Genomic DNA, 18,107 nt, shown 5'->3' with positions numbered 1-18,107 from the left:
TGTATGAGGGCAGACCTTCAATCCCACGAAGTCTGAAGTTCGAGTTTTTGCAGGGTATCATTTACACTCTGCAGATCATCGCCTAACTTTGCACAAGAGTCTTTGGAGCCTCTGTTTGGCAGCCAGCCATGATTCATCGCAGCAGCATATTGTCAAGGCAGCTGGTCCTTGATCTGCACACACACATACACACACACTCAGCCCACTGCAGAAATTAACCCTTTCTCACCTAACAACACATACACACCCTTGTTTTTACACTACCTATAAAAATCACATCTGTTATCCCATTGAGAGCCAGTTGTGTACCAACTCTTTTCATATAATATCTCTAAGCTTTTCAACAACCCTATAAGATAGATATCATCATTTTCAATTTATAGATGAGAAGACTAAGAGGTTGAATATCTTTCCCAAGGTCTCAGATCTAGTGTAAGGCTGAACTGTAATTCAAACCAAGATCTGTCTGGTTCCCAAACGCTCTTGCCATTGATAACTAGAGATCTATTCATGCATCACACAATAGGACCTAGAGAAGGGGCAAAAGCTCTTTTGAAGTGCAAACTCATGAAAAGTCATTAGGAAGTTAGGTAAATTCCATTATTAAGGTTACAAGTCTGTCTTCATTATTACCAGAGCTGACTTGCTTGAGAAACATAAAAACCAATGCTTACTTAAAGTGTGTGCTTTAATCACAAGGATATGTCATATTTTAAATATTCAGTACTTTAAGGAAACAGCATATTTTAATAAAGCACTAAAAAAGTTATAGATGTTCCAGAAAAGGGAGGGAATTGGCAATAATGTGGTCAGAATGTAGTAGATTCAAGGTCAGTTGCTTAACTCTCAACGGGCCATTCTAGATTGGCATTCTCTAGTGAATTTACCTAATCTAGACACTGACAGCGACTTTTTTTTTTTTTTTTGACAGCGACTTTTTGATATCACAATTTTGATCTGTGTCTAATACTACAAGTGATTCCTACTAAATGAGAATTTGGGTTCCTCCAGATTGGTTTTCATGTGGAAAAAAAATCATTAATAGATTATTAGTTTAAAAAATATTCAGTTTAGTATAGTTATATGTAAAAAAGGATTAGTTCTTTTCAGTTTTCAGTCATTTTATAAACCTTATTATCCCATGTAGAAAGCTAACACATTTTCACAGTCCATTTAAAGGAGGTCTTTGGTTACTGTCTGGAACCAGTTATAAGTCTTGTTAATTAAACTCCTTTTAAACATTTTAAACTGCACTAACGCATTTAATATGCTCATTTTTTTTCTGTGCATACATGAATTATCTAACAAACTTAATCAAGTATTTGAGGAATACTTAGAAAATTAATAAATGAAACTTTAAAAATGGTTTCAAGTTTTCTTAAATCTTCAAATACTACTGGGTTGGCCAAAAAGTTCGTTGGGGTTTCTCCATATCAAAAAGTTCGCTGGGGTTTTTCCATATGGAAAAACCCCAACGAACTTTTGGCCAACCCAATATTATAAAATTGATTATATTCAGTCTAGGCACATGATTCTATATCACTTCTCAGTTAGACATTTTAAAACAATATTACAAGGTTGAGCTGTTTTTCTAACACGTAATGCCTCTAAGGCATTACAGATACTTAATTTAGCGAGTATACACATATTAATTAATGTAAAAAATTAATATTATATTTTGGTTCTCTTGAATATTCCTACAATTAATTCTAAATCTTTCAGATATGAAAAATTCTTTCCCACAAAGGAAACATATCATCTCACAAAATTTTAGGGGTTATTTCCCCATATGACTTTTGGAGCTGTCTTCTAATCTGCTCAGTGACCTCAGGTGAGTCCTGGGATAAACCTGGATCCTGTCTGTGACAGGGCTGGAATGTACCAAACCCTGTAGATTATAGCAGCCTATAATAAGGACTTCCACTGTGAAAGAAGAAAACTTCATGTGGCTCATATCCATTAGAAGTGAATTACATCGTTATCTAATTTTCAAGTCAGGTTAGGGTCTCTAACTCCCACCCAGGTGGCCATACCTCTTAATTGGATTTTACTTTCCTGAGTTCTTAAGACAAGTAAATGTATTCACATTTACATGGTATAATGACATTGGATTGTAAGGCAATCCTGCATTTTCTCACATTAATCAAACCACCCAACTCTTCTCAGTATGAAAACACATTAAATTGAATTCTGAAATGTCCTGGAGCCTTGTCTGACTCTATTGCTCACAACTTCCAAGGTCATTCTATTGACGGACTCATCTCTTAAGGGCAGATGCACATTAACCAGGCTCACAAAAGTAAAGTGTCAAAACAAAATGCCAATGTATTCATTTACAAGGAGAAACAGAACTGGTAAGGAAGCCATGCATGTAAAATCCTCTGGTGCACACATTATTTTCCTATAAACAAGCCTCGCAAAGAGGTGAGCTTTCATCTGAAGGCTGCTTGGTGAGTACGGAATCAGAACAAGAGGAATTACAGCCATAAAAAGGAACGAAATTGAGTCATTTGTTGAGAAGTGGATGGATCTAGAGACTGTCATACAGAGTGAAGTAAGTCAGAAAGAGAAAAACAAATATCGTATGTTAATGCATGTATGTGGAACATAGAAAAATGGTACAGATGAGCCAGTTTGCAGGGCAGAAGTTGAGACACAGATGTAGAGAATGGACATATGGACACCAAGGGGGGAAAACTGCGATGAGGTGGGGATGGTGATGTGCTGAATTGGGCGATTGGGATTGACATGTATACACTGATGTGTATAAAACTGATGCCTAATAAGAACCTGCAGTATAAAAAAACAAACAAAACAACTAATACTAAACTTTCATTGGGTTATTTGTATGGAAATATGTTAATATAAATGTTTCAGACATTACATGAAATTTCTAAAAATCTTATATTTGTATTTGTATGGAAATATGTATGGAAATATGTTAATATAAATGTTTCAGACATTACATGAAATTTCTAAAAATCTTATATTTGTATTTGTATGGAAATATGTATGGAAATATGTTAATATAAATGTTTCAGACATTACATGAAATTTCTAAAAATCTTATATTTGTATTTGTATGGAAATATGTATGGAAATATGTTAATATAAATGTTTCAGACATTACATGAAATTTCTAAAAATCTTATATTTGTATTTGTATGGAAATATGTTAATATAAATGTTTCAGACATTACATGAAATTTCTAAAAATCTTATATTTGTATTTGTATGGAAATATGTATGGAAATATGTTAATATAAATGTTTCAGACATTACAGGAAACGTCTAAAAATCTTATATGTTCTGGTATAATGTTATAAGTAATAATCCTAGTTATTACTTTAAAATGTATATCTCAGAAATAACTAATTTTCTTGTCAACTGCATTATTATGAACTTTCATCAAATCTTTAACCATGGTCATTTTTAAGTCTTTTGTCATTTACAGACAGTTCTGGGTGTACTCTGATGATTTTGCAAATATGTTCCTATAAAAGAGTTTCATCTTCAAGAAATTCATGGAAAAGACTCTGACAAGTACAGGTTTCTGGTAACTGACTGTACTGCTGAACTGAATGAATAAGCATTTCCAGAACTCTAATGAAAAACTGATGAACTCATAAAAGTGCTAACAAAAGATCAAGATGAAAAAAAAAGAAATTAATTACATGGGACTGAGTGAACTGATGAGGATGAGTATAATTTTTGTGACTTTCTGTCTGAATTAAAAAAAAAAAATCCCACAAGGACTCAGAGGAAAAGAATATACAAATCAATTTTCACTGCAAAGTAAAGGAGCTGTTACAGTGGAGGATTACTGGACTGAATGTCAATATTATGACATAGTATAAGTGTGTTTCATGTTTGGTAATTGCAATCATTGTTGCTTTTGTTGTGGTCATCCATGTACAATGCTTGGTGTCAGTCTATCTATCTCTTGTAAAAATAAAATACAGTGTGTGTGTGTGTGTGGAAAAAAAAAAACATAATGGAGTAAATAAATGAGTGTATAAATAAATAAATAATAGGAAAAAAAAAAAGAACAAGAGGAATTAAATATATGATTTGGATAACTAAGGACATCAGCACAAGACAATCTGATATACCTGCCAGGGTTTAAAGGAGCCTAATAGATAGCACCCCTTTCTACCCTGTACGTTTGGTACCAAGTGAAAGGCAAATATGGAGTCAAACAGATGGAGCTCAAAATATCAGCTCTATTACTGATAAAGGCTAGAGTGGAGACACAGCTTTAGCTATGCAACTAAGTGCACTTGATAATATTTCTCCATTGAATTAGACCAACTGACATTGTCACTGGTACAGCTGCTCTATCCTAGGTACCACCACAGACAGGTGTCTGACTACAAGGAAGTAGACAGACCAAAATGCATGTATCCTATGGGAAGGTTGGTTTCCATATAGGGAAGAGAGATATAGAAAGAGAGAGAGATGGGGACAAAGAGAGACATCTTTCTCTTCCAAATTTCACTTATTAGGTAAGACATTTCTTCTCCTGTGGGAAGAAGTAAACAAGGAAAAGAAGGGCCAACAGGGTTTCTCTTAGGGAATCCTTCTCAATTCTACATACAGAATGGGGAATAAGTGCCCTGCAAGCCCTGGCAATACCTACCTCCACGTGAGGGATTGCTCTGCTCTGCTGAAGGGCCGGGAAAGGGTTGTATACCTGGATCAGGACAGCTTCTACCTCTGATGGAGTCAGGATGGGCACAGCCCATGAGAAAGATTCTCATTTTCCCATCCTTCAGTAGACTGAAGATCAATCACTTTTCTCACCTGTAGTTTTGTTTTTTTTAAGTTCTTTTAATATAAAAATTCAGGTTGATGTCAAGCTTCATGGGCCTGAAAGCTAGTCTGCCTTTCAAAATACTCTGCATGTCTCTGCTCTGATCTATTATTATATTTCAATCTTAATTCCCTCAACTCCAAATTCAGGAAGGATGACCCCATCCCCCACTGCCCCAAATCATAAGGGAAGTACTGAATAGACTCTGTGGAGACAAAACTCCACCACGAGACGGAGAGGTTCTTTTCTGTTTACATGCTCCTGGGAACCTTCATTTAAGAGCAGTAATTGCTTTCTTTTTACAGGTAAATCTGGCTTGCTGCTCAGTTTTTCAAAGCTAAAAAAATAATTGCTTAGGAATAAATACATGGGTTCTGAATTTATTTTTTAAGCAAGGGCAGATTAATATAGAAGTTAAAAATGTGGTTACTTCTGGGAATAGAGGAGGAGAAATGCAATTGATAAGGAACCCAGGGGACTTTCAAGTACAGTTAAATGTTACATTCCTTAATCTGAGTTGTGGGTACAGAGGTGTTTATTGTTATTATGTATACACTAGTTATATGTTTTAATATTTTATATATGAATAGTACATTTCAAAATTAAAAATAATTTACTCATAATAAAAATGGTAAGTGTAACGATTCCATTTATGTAAAATTTTATGTATGAGTGTGTATGTATAAAAATAGAGATGTGTAAAATAACAATCATTGAAATATCAATAGAAGATCTCTCCAGATGGTGAGACTTCAGATGATTTTGGTTTGTTTACGTTTGGAGGGTTTTTTTCTGAATTGTTCTTATTAAAATAATTAGAAAAATCAATAAAGCACAATTCTCATTGTGAACCAAGAAGAAATATAACTCCTGCACACAAAAATTATTAAATAAAATTGTATATGTAGCATTGTTTTTTCACATTTATTATTAAATTATATTCCTAAACATGTATTTTTCTCAGGTTGAAGAAAAAGTAATACCTGGTATATTTTATGCTACATGGGTTCAAACCTCACTCTTGGTACCAAAATCTGTATTGTTTTTCTATTGTTGCTGTAACAAATTACTACAAACTAAATGACTTTAAACAGCACCAGTTTATTATCTTATAATTCTGGAACTCAGAAGTCCAGCACAGGTCTCACGAGGTTGAAATCAAGATGTTTGCAGGGCTGCATGCCTTTCTTGAGGCTCTACAAGAGGATCCATTTCTTTGTCTTTTTCAACTTCTAAAGACCATCCATGCTTGGTGGCCTATAGCCTCTTTCCTCCATCTCTCTAACCATTTTGCCCTCTGATTCTCTCCTCAGTCTGAGAGGGTCTTACAAGCACTCAGATGATTAGGTTGGGTCCACGTGGATAATCCAGGTATTGTCCCCACCTCAAGGTCCTTAAGATTAACTATATCTTCAAAGTGGCTTTATCCATGTGCGATAACACAGATAGTCACAGGTTCCAGGAATTAGAACAGGGACATCTTTAGGTGGCCATAATTCCACCTAGAGTAGCTGGCTTGCAGATACAGAAATGTAATTCTGATCATTCTATGTTTATCCATATATAATTTTCCTCTAATTTTTAAAAAGGTATATTGAGAAATTTCTTTTAATCTTCAGAAAGCACATCGTCAAATGTGACCATAATTTGAATTTACTCAAAATAACTTCTAAACAAAAAATGGAAAACATTGTTTATGATAATGACCCAGTCAAAAAATAGGTACTTTTTTTAATTGCCAAAGAAAAATTTAGTCACAAAAATACTGGAAGCCCAAACTTCATAGATAAGTTAGGGATTTAATAAAATAAGGTTTCTTCAACAAACTTTTAAAAAGATGATATAACAAAACTGCCACAAAGCTGAAGTAAGAATTATTGTACATATTATATATATATACTTCAACCAGGGTTAGCTTTCCAAATGGGTGACAAGAAAGCCAGTGAGAGCCAATTGCTGCACCCTACTCAGACCACTTCTTACACCCCATCTATTACTTGTGTCGAAAATTCCTCCAAGAGAGATTCATTCCTTTGGGTTCAAAACGTCTATTAAAATGCCAGTGCTAAGAATATAAGCTAAATATTAGCAAAAGCCTCGGCTTGGATTTGTTAAAAACTAGTATAAAAGTTGACATTTGAGGAGGAAAGTGAACCAGAGGAAATCTACTAGAAGCTAGGAGTGAGTCATTAAAAAGGAAAATGCAACAATCTAACTTCACCTATTTTCTAATTTTTAATGCACCATCCTCTACCAATAATAAGACAAGTCATGTCAACCAGCCAGGGGACGATAAAAATGTAAGAATATACAGGAATTTTTATTAAATTAAAAAAAAGTAATGTCCTGGCCAGAGAGAAGAGTGACAAGAAATTCTTGATGAAATAATACGAAAGCTAGATATAACTTTCAAGAAATGGAAACAAATATATGCAGCCTATCATATCATTGATCATATTTATGCCTAATGTTCTATAACATTTTCCCAGCAGTACCCATTGTTTATTCATATTAATAAAAAAATCACCTGAAATTAGTGCCAAATGCCCTATGAAAATACTGCAAAGCAAGGATATTACTTATAAGATTACTTCTGCTTCTGCTCAAAAGAGTTTGAAAGCTTTACATCACTCAGCGGCATATTTCATTTTAAGCAGCCTTGTCTACTTTCATCTCTGTGCTATGTATAGCATGCTGGACTATCTTCCTAAGATCAAAGGGAAACTCACTGTACTTTATTTACAAAGGCAATTTTAATGGGTAACAAGGGTACTTATTTTACTACACTGACTAGTCCCTTTGAACTACTATCTTCACTGATCCATAGACCATGCTCAAATGTGGAGAAGGCTTCCTTGAATCTGGAAAATGTTCTTAGCCTAATTGGTGCACTTTCTTTGAACTGCATGCCATGGATTTTACCAGGCGGTAAGTGCACAACAGAGGTTCCTTCAGGACACACAAGTGCTAAAATCCTTTTGAAAACAAAAACCAGAACAAATAAAAAATACACCAACACTGCAAGATCGAAAATATTGGATCTCAATATCAAAAATGGATAAGAATAACTCCTCCCAAAGTCTATGATTATGATATTAGTAGTTTTTACAGTAATTGGCACAGTTCTCTGTGTTATCTGGCTATAGGATAACTTATAATGCTCACTTCTACTTTGATGTAAGTAGAAAATATGTTTGTTCTGTGTGTGACATTGATACCAATGTGATAGTGAATATATGTGAGGCAAGGTGTTGCAATGGAAAGAATATAGATTTAGGAATTTTGCATTCCAATATATCACATAGGAAGAGGGTGATTTTGCCTAAGTTGTTAATATCTCTGAATCTCAGATTCCTTACGTTCAAAATAGGAAGTCCCTTTTTGTGATAGACATCAATGCTGCTCACCAGAATTTCTGGCTCTCCTGCTTTGAGGCACATGAGGAAGTTACATTCTGTTCCTCACTGAAGTGACACATGCTGCTGTAATTTTCTTTGACCAATGAAAGGTGAATGGAAGTAACATGTCATTTCTGGGAAGAAACATTAAGTGGCATTATGAAACTTTACAGAAGTATCTTTGTTTTCAATTTTGGAAGGATGTATTGATATGATATGGAATTGCAAGTCTGAGCAGTCACAGGGAAAGGAGCTGCCTTTGAGAATTACCTAGATCTAGGCTGTTTTAAGCCACTGAGAGTTGTTATTATAGGATAACCTACCCTATCCTGACTAAACATCTTTGTGAGATTAATGAAAGGATGAAATAAATTTTATATGTATATACAAAGCACCTAGCTGAGTGCTTAGCACATTTTATTTGATTAACAAACACTGCAACAAAAGCCCAGGACCAGATGGCTTCACAGGCGAATTGTATCAAACATTTAGAGAAGAGCTAACACCTATCCTTCTCAAACTCTTCCAAAATATAGCAGAGGGAGGAACACTCCCAAACTCATTCTACGAGACCACCATCACCCTGATACCAAAACCAGTCAAAGATGTCACAAAGAAAGAAAACTACAGACCAATATCACTGATGAACATAGATGCAAAAATCCTCAACAAAATACTAGCAAACAGAATCCAACAGCACATTAAAAGGATCATACACCATGATCAAGTAGGGTTTATCCCAGGAATGCAAAGGTTCTTCAATATACGCAAATCAATCAATATGATACACCATATTAACAAATTGAAGGATAAAAACCATATGATCACCTCAATAGATGCAGAAAAAGCTTTTGACAAAATTCAACACCCATTTATGATTAAAGACCCTCCAGAAAGTAGGCATAGAGGGAACTTACCTCAACATAATAAAGGCCATGTATGACAAACCCACAGCCAACATCGTTCTCAATGGTGAAAAACTGAAACCATTTCCACTAAGATCAGGAACAAGACAAGGTTGCACAGTCTCACCACTATTATTTAACATAGTTTCGGAAGTTTTAGCCTCAGCAATCAGAGAAGAAAAAGAAATAAAAGGAATCCAAATTGAAAAAGAAGAAGTAAAGCTGTCACTGTTTGCAGATGACATGATATTATATACAGAGAATCCTAAAGACTATACCAGAAAACTACTAGAGCTAATCAATGAATTTGGTAAGGTAGCAGGATACAAAATTAATGCACAGAAATCTCTTGCATTCCTATACACTAATGGTGAAAAATCTGAAAGAGAAATTAAGGAAACACTCCCATTTACCATTGCAACAAAAAGAATAAACTACCTAGGAATAAACCTACCTGAGGAGACAAAAGACCTGTATGCAGAAAACTATAAGACACTGATGAAAGAAATTAAAGATGTTACAAACAAATGGACAGTTATACCATGTTCTTGGATCAGAAGAATCAACATTGTGAAAATGACTATACTACCCAAAGCAATCTACAGATTCAGTGCAATCCCTATTAAACTACCAATGGCATTTTTCACAGAACTAGAACAAAAAATTTCACAATTTGTGTGGAAACACAAAAGACCCCGAATAGCCAAAGCAATCTTGAGAAAGAAAAACGGAGCTGGAGGAGTCAGGCTCCCTCACTTCAGACTATACTATTAAGCTACAGTAATCAAGACAGTATGGTACTGGCATAAAAACAGAAATATAGATCAATGGAACAGGTTAGAAAGCCCAGAGATATACCCATGGACATATGGTCACCTTATTTTTTTTTTTTTTTTTTTTCCTATTTGATTTTTTCCATTTATTTTTTTAACATCTTTATTGGAGTATAATTGCTTTACAGTGTTGTGTTAGTTTCTGCTGTATAACAAAGTGAATCAGCTATACATATACATATATCCCCATATCCCCTCCCTCTTGCATCTCCCTCCCACCCTCCCTATCCCACCCCTCTCAGTGGTCACATCCATTTATTTTTGTTACAGTAGTGGTCACCTTATTTTTGATAAAGGAGGCAAGAATATACAATAGAGAAAAGACAGCCTCTTCAATAAGTGGTGCTGGGAAAACTTGGCAGCTACATGTAAAAGAATGAAATTAGAACACTCCCTAACACCATACACAAAAATAAGCTCAAAATGGATTAAAGACCTAAATGTAAGGCCAGACACTATCAAACTCTTAGAGGAAAACATAGAAAGAACACTCTATGATATAAATCACAGCAAGATCCTTTTTGATCCACCTCCTAGAGAAATGGAAATAGAAACAAAAATAAACAATGGGGCCTAATGAAACTTAAAAGCTTTTGCACAGCAAAGGAAACCATAAACAAGATGAAAAGACAACCCTCAAAATGGAAGAAAATATTTGCAAATGAAGAAACTGACAGAGAATTAATCTCCAAAATTTATAAGCAGCTCATGCAGCTCAATATCAAAAAAACAAACAACCCAATCCAAAAATGGGTAGAAGATCTAAATAGACATTTCTCCAAAGAAGATATACAGATTGCCAACAAACACGTGAAAGAATGCTCAACATCACTAATCATTAGAGAAATGCAAATCAAAACTACAATGAGGTATCACCTCAAACCAGTCAGAATGGCCATCAACAAAAAATCTACAAACAATAAATGCTGGAGAGGGTGTGGAGAAAGGGGAACCCTCTTGCACTGTTGGTGGGAATGTAAATTGATACAGCCACTATGGAGAACAGTATGGAGGTTCCTTAAAAAACTAAAAATAGAACTACCATATGACCCAGCAATCCCACTACTGGGCATATACCCTGAGAAAACCATAATTCAAAAAGAGACATGTACCACAATGTTCATTGCAGCACTATTTACAATAGCCAGGACATGGAAGCAACCTAAGTGTCCATTGGCAGATGAATGGATAAAGAAGATGTGACACATATATACAATGGAATATTACTCACCCATAAAAAGGAACGAAATTGAGTTATTTGTAGTGAGGTGGATGGACCTAGAGTCTGTCATACAGAGTGAAGTAAGTCAGAAAGAGAAAAACATATACCGTATGCTAACACATATATGGAATGTAAAAAAAAAAAAAAAAAAAGAGTTTCTGAAGAACCTAGGGGCAGGACAGGAATAAAGACGTAGACGTAGAGAATGGACTTGAGGACACAGGGATGGGGAAGGGTAAGTTGGGACGAAGTGAGAGAGTGGCATGGACTTATATAAACCACCAAATGTAAAATAGATAACTAGTGGGAAGCAGCCGCGTAGCGAAGGGAGATCAGCTCGGTGCTTTGTGACCACCTAGAGGGGTGGGATAGGGAGGGTGGGAGGGAGACGCAAGAGGGAGGAGATATGGGGATATATGTATATGTATAGCTGATTCACTTTGTTATAAAGCAGAAACTAACACACCATTGTAAAGCAATTATACTCCAATAAGGATGTTAAGAAAAAAACAAAACACTGCTTCTTTTCCTTATCTGTTTCTTCAATCTTGTGCACTTTTAAAAAAGTGAGCCTGCTGTTATAAACTTATTTATAACAGTACAAAGTTAATAAAGATTTCCCCTCACCCCTTCCATATTTTCCTATTACCTTATCACCTCTCCTGCCTCTTTTCCCTGATTCACAACAACCAGGCATTAGAGGCAGAGGTAGAAAATGTACTTCATAACAATTTCCTCACTCCTCATAGTGGCAGTTTCAAGAAAGAGAATTTAGAGATTGTTTAAGGGCTTCCCTTGTGGTTCAGTGGTTGGGAATCTGCCTCCCAATAGCAGGGGACACGGGTTCAATCCCTGGTCCAGGAAGATCCCACATGCCGCAGAGCAACTAAGCCAGTGCACCACAACTACTGAGCGTGTGCTCTAGAGCCCACGAGCCACAAATACTGAGCCCATGTGCCAACTACTGAAGCCCACGCACCTAGAGCCCGTGCTCCACAACAAGAGAAGACACCACAATGAGAAGCCCATGCACCGCAGTGAAGAGTAGCCCCCGCTCGCTGCAACCAGAGAAAAGCCCGCGCACAGCAACGAAGACCCAATACAGCTAAAAACAATAAATACATAAAATAATAAAATAAAATAAATACATTTATTTAAAAAAATAATGATTGCTTAAAATTACCTGCAATTGTTATTTCTGTCTTTCAGAAGCTGCAAGAGTAGTCCTCTCTGGGTTATTATTTTCTTTTTTGATGCTCTCACCTTTGATTACTTCTTAAGAACCATGGCAGTTCTGAAGAGTATTTTCCATTATGTTTACTTCAGGGTCACAATTTCCCTTGGTCTAATTGGTCTGAGAATTAGCTATCATTTTGTTTAAATTATCTTGGTCTTAAATCGATTTTCTTAAATTTACTGCTGGACCTAGAAAATGGAAGCATACAGAAACAGAATAAAACAATTTTTCTAGCTCAGTGGATTCGAGAAATGGCCCTGAACATAGTTTATATCATTAATGGCCAGCATATGTAGACCACTGACTTTGTGCCAGGAACTTTGCTGAGTATTTTGCAAGCCACCCTTTATGTAATCTTCTTCGTAATCCTATGAAGTAGGCACTGCAATCAAGAATGATGAAGTTGAGCTTAGAGAAACTAACTCATCAACATCTCTATGTAGTATTGAGTGGAGCAGGTGTCCATATGATTAGAGTCTCCCATCAAGCCATTCTGTAAGTTACCAACCCATATGGTTGTAGGCGTACAGAAACAGATCATTCTAAATTGGTTTCTTATATACCAAGCACCACTTGATAACTCCACCACATCCCACATTCATCCATAATAAATGGAATGCCTACATCTACATACAGGAATATCACACACAGAGAATATTTGTATCTGTAAATTTCCTGGAAAGCAGAGGGAGGAACAAGAGGAGGGTACTTTTATTTTCTCTTTGTCATCCAAGGCTGAAGTAGCAATTATTTGTTTATTGTACTTGGGTTATTTACAGAAAATATTTACAAGGAGTTATTTTTGATCCATATTTATTGAATTACTGAATATGGTTAGATAAATGATATTTATGAATGAATATTTATGAATTCATGAATATCATGAGTATTTATGAAACAGAAGTCTGATCCTTGTCTCTCAAAGCTCAGTTTCAGAAGGGGAAATGGTTGAAATATATACTAGATTTTTGCTGTTGTGTAGCTGTGGTCACCTGGTGTGATGGGGAAGAGAGTAATGCAGCTCTAGTTTTCTTTGCAGAATACTTCAATTTCATTCCATGGTTAAGTTAATTTAAACTGCTATGGAAAAGTATCTCTAGTGCCTTATACTTCCTAATCTCAACGTTAATTTTTTACCGTAAGGAGGCTGCTTACAGCACTTCGAAAGTTTTGAAATAGAAAGAAAATATTACATAAAATGAACCGAGAGAGCACAGGGACAAAATCAAGGAGGAAATGAATAGTTATAAATGTAGTTTTCAGATTAGCAAATAATATTGCTTTCAAATGGCAACTAGCTTCTTTATTTTCTCACATCATCTTTATTTCTACCTCAATTTCTACATATATGTATTCATGGAAATTTTCTAGATTCATGGAAAATTTCTTGAAAGTCCATCATTCACTCGATTCAGTTGTAAAATACGAATTCTACAGAGACAAACAGAGTTAAATGGGAGAAAAATATTGGGGGCTAAAATGTGCTATATAGTTTCATACAATATCGTTGAATAAATATTCATATGACTATAAGTATATGTGCCAAGTCAGAAGGAACTTGGGAGGACATCTCGTTCATACCATGCCTCCAGGTAGGGGAGTCTTTAAATTACCAGAGGCAGACAGTTATTAAGAACTTTTCCTTGATTAGCCATAAATTTGCTGCAGGGAAAAGAGCTAGAGTGATAAGGAAGCTGATGTTTCCTCAGACAGCGATTTTAAATTTTAATTTTGTTAAGTGTCGGTAAATTACAACAGGAACACATGCTAATTATAGCCACAGAACCAAGCAAAAGTTACACAAAGATAAAGGAAGATACACTACCCCATGTTTTAAATACCCTTCCACCCACGTAACAGGGATAACCTGCATTTCCACATGACCACTCAAACCAGTGTAAACACACATACTCACAGCCACTCTCTCCCTTTCCTCTCTCTCGCTCTCTCCCTCTCTCTCTTTTTCATTCACACGTTTTGTTTATTGTTTTACAAAAAATGGGGTAACACTATTGTATATATTTACATTAATATGCAATCTGATTTTTTCCTTTAAAAATACATCATCTACATCCTTCTGAGTCAATAAATATAAATAGAATTCATACTTTTGAATAGCTACATTGTGTAGATGTACTGAAATTTACTTACCCATTCTTCTATTAATAACACTCAAATTTTTACAGTTTTTGACCATTAAAAAATCTTTCAATAAATTTTCTTATGTGCAAATATTTACAAACTGATTATCTTTATTTCTATATAATAAATTCCTCAAGGTGATTTTGGCCTAATAATTATTTTTTGTAATAAATACTTCCAATACTAATCTCAGATCCTGAAATCAATGACTTTCTAAGTAACTCATCTATAGCTAGTTTGCTTATAAGCATTTCTCTTAATGATCAATTTGTCTAAAACAAAGTCATATTGAGGCACATGGTAGACCATGTAAGTGCCTCATTTGGCTCCCCTTCTTAAATATTTCTTCAATATTAATTTTGTGGGAGTAAATATCAACTAATGATAACTAAATTCCAACTTCAGGTTCAAAGGAAAAATTTATATTATATATCCTAAATATCACAAAGCATCTTAATTTTTTGTAACTTTCATTTATAAATCTCTTTCCCATAATTCTTTTAATTGTATGTTTTTTCACTGTGAAAGAACTTCTCCAAAATAATCTACTCATCAGGAGGCATGTTAAAGGTTTATAAGCTTAGATAATAAAATATATCACTTTTTTACCTGGACTTAGTATGCGTCTGTAGAATTAGAGCATGGAAAATTAAAATAGAAAGAATAAGATAGAAAAATATTTAGTAAGTCAAAAGGTGTGACTTCTTAATGTGGAAAAAGAAGTGGAGTGAAGGATAGTATGGTACACTGATGTTTCTTCCTTAGAGTCTTGCTGTATATATACACATATGCATATTAATGCATTATTTTTTCTATTCACTGAAACCATTATGCACAAAGCGCTAGATGATATGGAGTACTACATAGCTGAGAAGACATAGACCCTGTCCCATACACATATAGTGCTGATTTATTCTGGTCTTGGTCAACTGCTCTTAGAAAAAGAATACACTACCCTTCTTTTATTTTATCCATCTCTGATCACTTTGTCATTAAATTCTCTTTTGCCTAGCTAAAGGTCTTCTGATTCCTATCATATTGTTTGATTGTTTTTAAAGAGCAAACATAGAATGATTTTAATAGTTTATATACATGTTACGTAATCTGAGGACAACTGAGTCCCAAATGGATCAGGCCTAAGTCACTGTGGTAAAGAATTCCTAGATGACAGAGATGTCACACAAGAAATACTTACCTATACCTTGATCATAGGTAATATATTGCATTTTGAGGAAACTATCTCCAAAAGAACTGTACTGTAATGCTTTGGTAGGAGCGACTTGTTATACCATTACCATTTCTATGAATTCATCCTCACTCCAATTGGAGATTTAAGATAAGAAAAATACATTAAATGTTTATAGAAGTTCTACATAATTGCCAAAAATTGGAAACAAGCTACATCACCTTCAGCTGATGAAGGAATTAACAAACTATGGTACACCCATCAATGGAATACCACCCAGTTATTCAAGGGAATACACTTCTGATAAACACAAAAACGTGGATCAATCTCAAATGTGTTATGCTAAATAAAAAGAATCTGACTCAAAAAGTTACATAGTTTCTGATTCTATTTATATGGCATTCTAAAAATGGCAAAACTATACAGACAGAAAACAAAGCTTTGCATACCAGGGATTCAGTCTGGTAAAAGAGGATAATGACAAAAGGGATATAAGTGAATTTGAGAGGACAGAACTGTACTCTATCTTGATTGTGGTGCATTTTTCAAAATACAAAAAGAATGACTTGCCTTATATGCAAATTATACCTCAGTAAAAAACAAATACCACCACCACCAAAAAGGAAAATATTTTCTATTATTTACAAAGCATACTGTCATTAAATGGAATATACTAACTCTACCAAAACCTAATGTATTAATTTTTATGGATTGCTCTAAGGTGAAAGATATAACTATGATTTGGGACAGAACATTTTTGGAATTTAATTCACAAATGCCTACATAAACATGATATAAAGCCCATATGTCTGCCTCTTTAACATTATATGTTTTTTTCAGCATAAGCAGCGAGTTAATGGCTTGGCAGCTGTTAGCATTTGTTCAGTTTTCATTATCTGATGAAATGAGAAATAAATCTATTCTCTTGTCAGAAGTAGAAAAAAGGTTCCAATTTTATTAAATAATTAGTTTTAAAAATATTTTTTCAAATTAGAAAGACCAAACAAACGTATGTCATGCTTTTTAAAATAAAGGAATTAATTAACAATGGTATTTAAATTGAACATACATGACAATTTTAGTAAAAGAAAAATAGACTCTTTCAGGAGAAACTAATATAAAATACAAATAATTGCTATAAGGTACAAAAGACATATGCCCAAAAAGCACTTGTTTTATAAATCTGTTAGGAAAATAGAAATACCACTTTAGAAGAGAAGTGATAACATGGAATGAGGCCATCAGGAATAGACATTTATTAGATTTCTGGAATTTTTTACCCTTTTCTCTCCTTCTTAAACTGACTGTGTGATCCATTGCCAGCCAGGGCCCCAATGCGTACAAATACAGAGCAGATAATACCAAGTTCTATCCTGCATAATTCTTTCTAGCAAAGCACACTTAAAAATACTTTAATGACTTCTCACAGTGAATTATTAAAAGTAATACCTAAGCAGGCATTAATCTTTTTTCTTTTCTGAGCATGTTTTAAGAAAATGTATCAATGAATTAACTTGGTTAACTAAAATAAAACATTGCTAGCATGTGGATTTATTTATTGTTTATTTCCACTTGTGATTCTTAAAAATTTTACAATCTATTTCAAATCAAATTAAATTATCATGCATTTGCAAAATTAGCAATTTGCTGGTTTTCCATTAGCAAATTGATTCCAAGGGAACTTCACCAAAATCTAAAATATATGATAAAATAAAATTTCTTATAAAAATTGAGCTAATCCATGAGATTTTCAATTTTTCTAAAAATGAATTTATAAGAACGTTCATTTTCATTTTATGACTTTTTAAGCCTATATTTAGTTATCTTTGTTTAGGAACAATCTTTTAATTGAGAAAAGAGCATGATATATATGATATTAAGAGCATGTGCTAATATAGTCTATTTAAGTTTAACAAAGTAGTGAAAACTGGATACATGCAAATAATTCATCAATGCCATGTTAATCACGGAGGAGAGAGTTGTCTCTTATTCAGTGGTGACTGAAATGTAGACCTGAGTAACTCATGGATCCCTCACATAGGTGGACTCTGTGGAAGGTCTGTCTCTCAGGACTCGCAAGTCCTACTTCTGCAGTGACAGTCTGAAAACCTTTACCTCAGCCCAGGAGGTGAGGAGAAGATGCCCATTATCAGATTAAGCCCTCATACTCAAACCCCACCCAACTGAAATAGAATGACATGGTCTCATACCCTTGCAAGTGGTGGAAAATATTGAAGTGAGCCAGCAAAATTCAGTGTAAGACAACACTATACGCTTCTGAGTGGCATGGCTCCCCACTGAATAGAGGTATCGAGGTCAAAATTAAGTGTCATGGTGGCATTTATTCTTTCCAGAAAAATCATATACACAA

The sequence above is a fragment of the Balaenoptera acutorostrata genome, chromosome 7 (assembly GCF_949987535.1).
Source record: "Balaenoptera acutorostrata chromosome 7, mBalAcu1.1, whole genome shotgun sequence".
NCBI lineage: Eukaryota > Metazoa > Chordata > Mammalia > Artiodactyla > Balaenopteridae > Balaenoptera > Balaenoptera acutorostrata.
The sequence above is the reverse complement of the archived record's forward strand: the minus strand, read 5'-3'. Positions refer to the sequence as shown.